Consider the following 7,267-nt stretch of genomic DNA (forward strand, 5'->3'; position numbering starts at 1 on the left):
TGTGTGACCAGGGCACACAGTTATTAAGTCTATGGCAATTTAGCCCAGATCCAGACTGAGCAGTTTCTTGCTTCCTACACCAAAGCAGTATGGGCAGGACAACAGCTGAGGGCAGGCTCCAAGGACTGCAAGATTGAACTGAGACACTTATATAGATGTATTCCAATGGTTGGAGTCTTCATGGCTGAGAAATATTGAAAGATCACAAGTCCTGCTGGAGTCGATGGCAATACCACACACTCAAGTCCTCAGGAAGCCTTCCTTAGGAATCCCAAAACAGAGACACCAAGGAAGCAATTTAGATGACTAAACACAGGTGTCTAGTGCCATTTTAGATCCTCCTTTAGATTCTCCACAAAGAAACTCACTTAGTCCTGACCATACCTGCCACTTCCAGGAGGATGTTTCAGTTACTCAGGACTTAGTCTCAAAACTTCAATTTTCAGAAGGATGTAAGTTTTAAAACCATTTCAATATTTATAGATATTTATGTTGCTGAATGAGACTTCCAATTTTTACTCTGATGGTTTGATAGGATAACTGCAGGGAGATGCCAGTAAAAAGGGCCAAGGTAGGCAAAGAAAAGTTTTGAATACATTTTCAAACTAAAATCTGTAGTTGCTTAATTCAGATTCATGTCAACAACAGTGTCCAAAAATCTGCTCATATAACAGAGAATTTATTGTGGGAACTCATGGCAACCTTGAAACTAGGTTGGACAAAGCTTATAAAAAATAAGTTGCCAGCAAAATTAATCAAAGTTATTGGTAAGTCCCATAATAGTAAAGTTGGAACTGAAACCCCAATCTTGTGTTACCCACTGAACAAAAAGAATTAGATGTAGCAGGTGCTAAATTGTCCTTTTATCACCTATGAAAGAACATCAGACTATGGCACCTATCATTGCCATTAGATGAACTATACCTCAGTCACACCTAGCCTCAATTATTGCCACAGTGCAAGCTGCAGCAGGTGATTTTAGAATATACCCCAGCCTGGCTGTCTTTGTACTACTGGGCTCCCAATTAAAAAAATCTACTGAAAGCCATTTTCTCAGCCTAGGACTGTAGGAACTTGAAAAATAAGAATAATTTCTCGACATGAACTGTGAAATGAACACAAAAGTGCTGCAGACTTCTTCTTTTTTCTTTTTTTTTTTTTCTTTTGAATTACAGGTTCACCTCTGGTTCAGAGTTAGAGACACTTTGCTCAGTAGTTACACCAAAGCAGCCCTGCAACCCAGCTGCAAACCTGCCTGAAAAGCACTCAGCCCTGGCCAGCACAGTCATTTTCAGGGATGGGAGGGCTGAGTCCCAGAGGCAATTCCTACCACGAGGGCTATGGCATCCTTAAAAACACATTTCTTCATCCTTCTGTTTTAATAGCAGCAAAATAATGTAAATGAGATACCTATGGTTTCATACAAAATTGTTGTGCATGAAATCTAATTAGTTTTGTTTTTAATATATAGCGATCTCGTGCATTCTTTCTGTTGTGAAGTAGTACTCTGTGTCTGGCTGTCACAGGGACAACCATGTGGAAGACCATGAAAAGAAGCAGATGGGAGAAAGGTACAATGTTTTCTGTAAGATACTGGCCTTATTTTTGGTTGGGCTTTTTTTTCCAAAGACCTACCTATTCTTTTATTAGTGCTACATTGGTAATTAATGACCAGTAGTGTTCTTGTTTTGTATATTGTATATTCTATATTTGTATTTGTATATTGTCAAGCTTTAGTTGTACTGTATATTCATGCTTATATACTCATACATCTACTGCAAAAGTTTCTCTTGATACCACCATCAGCTAAAACAGCATTAGGGAGACCAGTTTTGAGAAGGATATAACAGATTTTGAACCACATCCAGCTATATAATTTGAGTAAAAAAGGCAAAATACAAACACAGAAATGCAAAGACGTTGCATTTCTTTAGAAGCTATTCCTCAGCTCTCAGTTTCACAGAATCCTTCTTATCTAAAACTGAGGGTTAGAACTGCAGTATCTGAACTACCCTCACTGAATTGTAATTGTAAAGTTGTTTATTTCTTTGTGAGTTAGGTTACATAAAACCAAGAGCTGGAATAGCATTCAGCAAGGTATTAGCCATTCTGTGGATAATGAAAACTCCAAGAATATTTGAACAGCAATAGTTCTTCTTTTAAGAAAGGCATACTCTTTTTTTTTTTTTTCTCCATTGCAGAAACTAAACACTGACAGCACAAAGGGAATGTGGAAACAGGTTATTCCATTAATATTTACCTGGAGATTTTGAACATCTCTCTCTGCCCCCTTGAAGTGCAACATGACCAGAGACTGTATAATAGGACTTGACAGAAGCAAGTTGAAGCTTAAAAGACATGAAGGATAGACATGTTACAGCTGCATATTTTTAGGGTTACTGAGCAAAATTGTTCTGTAATGATTCTCTCCCAGTATAAGCAAGAGAATGCTATTGTGTTCCAGCCTACATTGAACTTCCCATGCTTCTGAGAAATACAAATACACTGCTGGCAACTCAGGAGGTGAAACTACACCAGAAATTCCCATTTCTTTGGAAAACAAAAAGGCACAAGAGTATCTCATATGCTCAGGCTTAGCTAAAAGACTGTTACTCAGACCACAGCACTGCAGTCTGGTTTGTTATTATTACAATTAATTTCCTAGCTGTTCTGTATATTGCTATTAAAATGGGTGCACCGGAGGCTTCTGGCCTGCTGATTACGAATAATATGATACAGCTCTTATTATCAGCATGAAAATGAGAGTTTTCTGGTTGAAACTGCATAGGTTTGCACTCAGTTTTGTAGTGCTTCATCCTATTTTTATGTATAAAGAATGCACTAAATCATAAGTGGAATTACTGTACTTATTCTGAACTAAAAGTTACTTTTCTGAGAAGTTTCAAGAGAAGGTGTTAATCACTTCATGTGTTGCATTTATTTAGTGATGAAACCTTAAAGGAAAGGCAATGTATCAGACTGTTGCACTGTTCCCAGTTATCTGCCCATTGGCAAGCCCTGCATTCACAAGCCCCGGCAAAAGAAGGAGAAATTCCAGCTTGATTTCTTCTCTGTGTTGTTTAGTGTTGGCTTGAGAACTGTATGTCGCCAATTCAATAGAAGTGAAGGACTCTGTCCAAAGGAAGTCTTTAAACTTATATTATTCTTAAGATAAACCTGTTGAACCACAACACTGGGGCTACATGATATCTTTGTTTAAGGCAGATGACTTAATCTGCTGACCATCCCCTAGTGAGGAGTACTTACAGCTAGGACTGTTAGTGTCAAGTTTCAGTCCTCTAGGGGTTTTTTTAGGGTAAAATAAAACCCATAAGCTCAAACTGGATCAGTCTCATACCTGCAAGTAAGAGAAAGTTCTCCAGCTGAGGACTATCCAAGGCAGCAGCAGTGTTGTCCAGTGCTTGCATCCACCACATTTGATCTTGTGGAATGTGTTAAATTGCCTGACTGAATTAAAGGAAATAATCTTCTAATTTTAGGAGAGGATAAGCATGACATATTTTGGGGTTTTTACAAAGTCAGACTTCCAGCTTGCTCCCAGTTCAAGTGCACAGTCACAATAGATGACATAGCAGGAATGCAAGGCCAGGAACGGGAAGAAGTGCAGAAAAGATCTTTCAGAATTTTTCTGATCTGGCATCAGGTGAAGATGATCTGCCAGAGCTTTTTATTTCCTTTCAACCTTACTTCAAATAGGTTACTTCAATCAGATGCAAACAACTATTCAGTAATTAGAAGTGCAAAACAGCATGGACCAGAGGTTATCAGGTTTTCCTGGGATTACTACTAAGATGATGCCACCAAGGAGCCAAGAGCCAAACAATTTTTTTTAAATTGTGTTCATATTCTTTATTTGCAATTTCAATTACATGCTTTGCATATACATCCCTTCTGTTTAGTGTTGATAGGCCTGTATTTTCATACTAGAATATGAAAAAAGTTTTGTCATAGTACTGACTGTTAACAAAATTTTAGGAGTCAAAAAAAAAGACATAGAAATATATTTGAGATCTTTTGGATGACTTTTGATTATAAGACCCTGCAAGCCCTTCAGTTAGGGAGATATACCTGATTTTTAAACCTGAATCTTCCCAGGTCCTGTCCTGTCTTGCTATTTGTAATTCAGTACACTAAAATCTAATACTTCCATAAACAAAGCATCACTCAAATGAAGGACATCACATCTTTTGCCTCCAACTTCAACTCTCCAAGCTCAGATTTTCAGAGAAGCCTACAAAAGTTTCATTCTTCCTGACATATTGGAGCAAATGAGCATCTAATTCTTTTAGCTCCCTTTAGAAAAATATCAGGTCTGAGGCAGGTTTCGGCTACTCTTAAAAAAATATATCAAACATTCAGACACCTATTTACTTGCTAAAATGAGTTCTATCTCTTCTCCATTTAGTAAACAAACAGAAAAACCTCTGATGCAATCATCACAATTGCCTTAATATTGACTCTGGTATTGCAATGCATTTCTGGGGACTGAATGTTGTTTATGAACAGCTTGATTTTTCAATACACAACTTCATTTTCTCTCACTCTTTTTAATTCTTCTTGATTTTGCATATTTTCCATTACAGTAAAATTGACAGTCTTTGAATACACCAGATATAAACACATTATTAAATGGCATTTATAAGCCATTTGGAAAGAAATCACTAAAATATCTGTTGAGTTTATAACTGGGAAAGCAGAAAAATTATTTCTTTCCAATATAAAAAGTCTTTTTTATCTAAGAAAAGACTTATAGCAAGTAGAAGTTCAATATCATGCCTTTGAAAGTTATAGTCTGTTTACACCAAAGTGAAACTATTTGAAAGGAAGTATTAAATTATGAGAAGTAGTTATGTATGATAATTTTTTAAAATATTTGGATTTCTCCTTTCAATCTCAGTCACTTTCCTATGTGCAGTATCCTTTCACCTACATACCCTGTCTGCAATTTAAAGTCTGAAGCTGTCTTTGAAGAACGTAATTTATAGCAAAAAGCACAGGCACAATACTACTTCTCTTTTCCTCTGGTGCACTGAAGGAAAAACACATTGAGACCTCTGATTGTGCACTTAGACCTGTAAGAAAAAAGCATTGCCTAAATCCTGGCACTGAAGAAATGATAAGATCATTTATTCAGTAATAGGGAGAGTCATATTTACAACTATTCTGCTTTTACTGCTGATATGCAGTCCTCAAGATACAACTAATTTATCTTAATAATATCATGTCAGTATATAATATCTTAACAAATCTCATCAAGGTTATGATAGCTATTTTGCTAGGAAAAGTGTTGACTTCACTTGGAAAAATCAGGCAGCAAAGTCTGCGTCTCAAAATTGCTGTAAAGTAAAATATATCCTTTCTCCCTCTGTCCTCCACTTAACATTGCATATACTTGGAAACTCAGAGGTCATGTTTTACCTCTAGGAAGGTTTTCTGCATTGGAAGCTTCTGCTGCTTTCAAGGATCTGACAGCTTCCATGAAACAAGCCTGATAATCCTAGAGGAGAATTTCTAAATTGATAATGTGGGTCAGGGGTCAGAGACAGACACATGACACAGCACTGGTATGTCAGCAGCAAACAGTATGTTTTATTGTTCAGAGCTTTCTTTTATAGGGAGTTCAAAACTCCTGGGTCTAGACAGCTCATTGGTCTGATCTTTTACGCCCCCCAGATCCTGGACCAGTGATATGGCTGCAGCTTAGGATGGAATGTAACTGGTTGAGGTTACTGTCTTTCAACCCAGAAGCTGGTTTTATGGTGCTGGCTGGGGAGCTGAATTAATTACCCAGTACAAGCCAGCTTGCACTGTGATATAATGTAGCAACACTAAATTATTAAACTTATATTTGGAGAGAGCAGCAGCATTATTGTGTTTTCTGAGAATTTATATGTATAGATTACATGTAGGTCACAAGTGGTATTTTCTAAGGCTCAGTATTGGGGCAGCTTCTGTTTAATATGTGATCTGGATGAAGAAATTGAGTGCCTTCTCAGGCATTTTGCAGATGACACCAAGCTGGGTGGGAATGTTGATCTGCTGGGGTGCAGGAAGGCTCTGCAGAAGGATCTGGGCAGGCTGGATCAATGGGCCAAGGCCAGTTGTATGAGGTTCAATAAGGCCAAGTGCCAGGTCCTTCCCTTGTGTCACAATAACCTCAGACAGTGCCACAGGCTGGGGCAGAGTGGCTGGAAAGCTCCTCATTGGAAAAGGACATGGGAGTGCTGGTCAACCGCAGCTGAACATGAGCCAGCAAAGCAACCAGAAAGGCAAAGTTATCCTGGCCCGTGGCAGCAATAGTGTGGCAGCTGGACTAGGGCAGGGATCATTCCACTGTACTCATGCAGTCACAGAATCAATCAGGTTGTAAAAGTCCTCTGAGATCACTGAGCCCAATCTATGACCAAACACCACCCTGTCAACTAGACCATGGCACTGAGCGCCGCATCCAGTTTTTCCTTAAACACCACCACCCTGTACAGTCCATTCCAATGTCTAATCATCCTTTCTGAGAAGTATTTCCTCCTAATGCCTAACCTAAATCTGCCCTGGAGTATCTGCCCATAAGACTATGTCCTTCTTGTCCTTTTGCTGATTGCCTGAGAGAAGAGACCAACCCCTAACTGGCTACATCCTCCTTTCAGGGACTTGTACAAAGTAATAAGATCTCCCTTGAGCCTCCTTTTCTCAGGCTAAACAACCCCAGCTCCTTCAGCTGCTCCTCACAGGACTTGTGCACCAGACCCTTCATCAGCCTTTCTCTGGACATGCCCTAGCACCTCAATGTCCCTCCTGAATAGAGGGGCTTAGATCTGGACATAGGATTTGAAGAGACACTGGAGCTGTGAATGTGTCATTATTTTATAAATAGGTATGAACAGAGATTGCAAGTAAAAATATCAATTTGATTACCTAGCCTGTACAATGCATGTACATGTGAACTGGTGGAACTGAAGACAACATTGTCTCTTTAGTTTGTAACAACACAAGGAAGCAAGGGCAACATAAATAGGTTTTTCTTCTTCCCTTCCTGTGTGTTTCTTATTGTTGTTATTGGAGTAATAAATAGCTGCTCTTTCCAGGGACTTTTAAGTACTAATTCCACAAAAAAGGGTGACATGAATTTCCCAAGGAGAAAGTCAAAGCTATGGTTCCAGGCGAAATAATACACTGAAGTGCTGCTTTGTGCACTATTATCTTCTCTTTCGGCATATGCATTTGAATTAAACCTAGAAATATTTTAACA

The sequence above is a fragment of the Passer domesticus genome, chromosome 1 (assembly GCF_036417665.1).
Source record: "Passer domesticus isolate bPasDom1 chromosome 1, bPasDom1.hap1, whole genome shotgun sequence".
NCBI lineage: Eukaryota > Metazoa > Chordata > Aves > Passeriformes > Passeridae > Passer > Passer domesticus.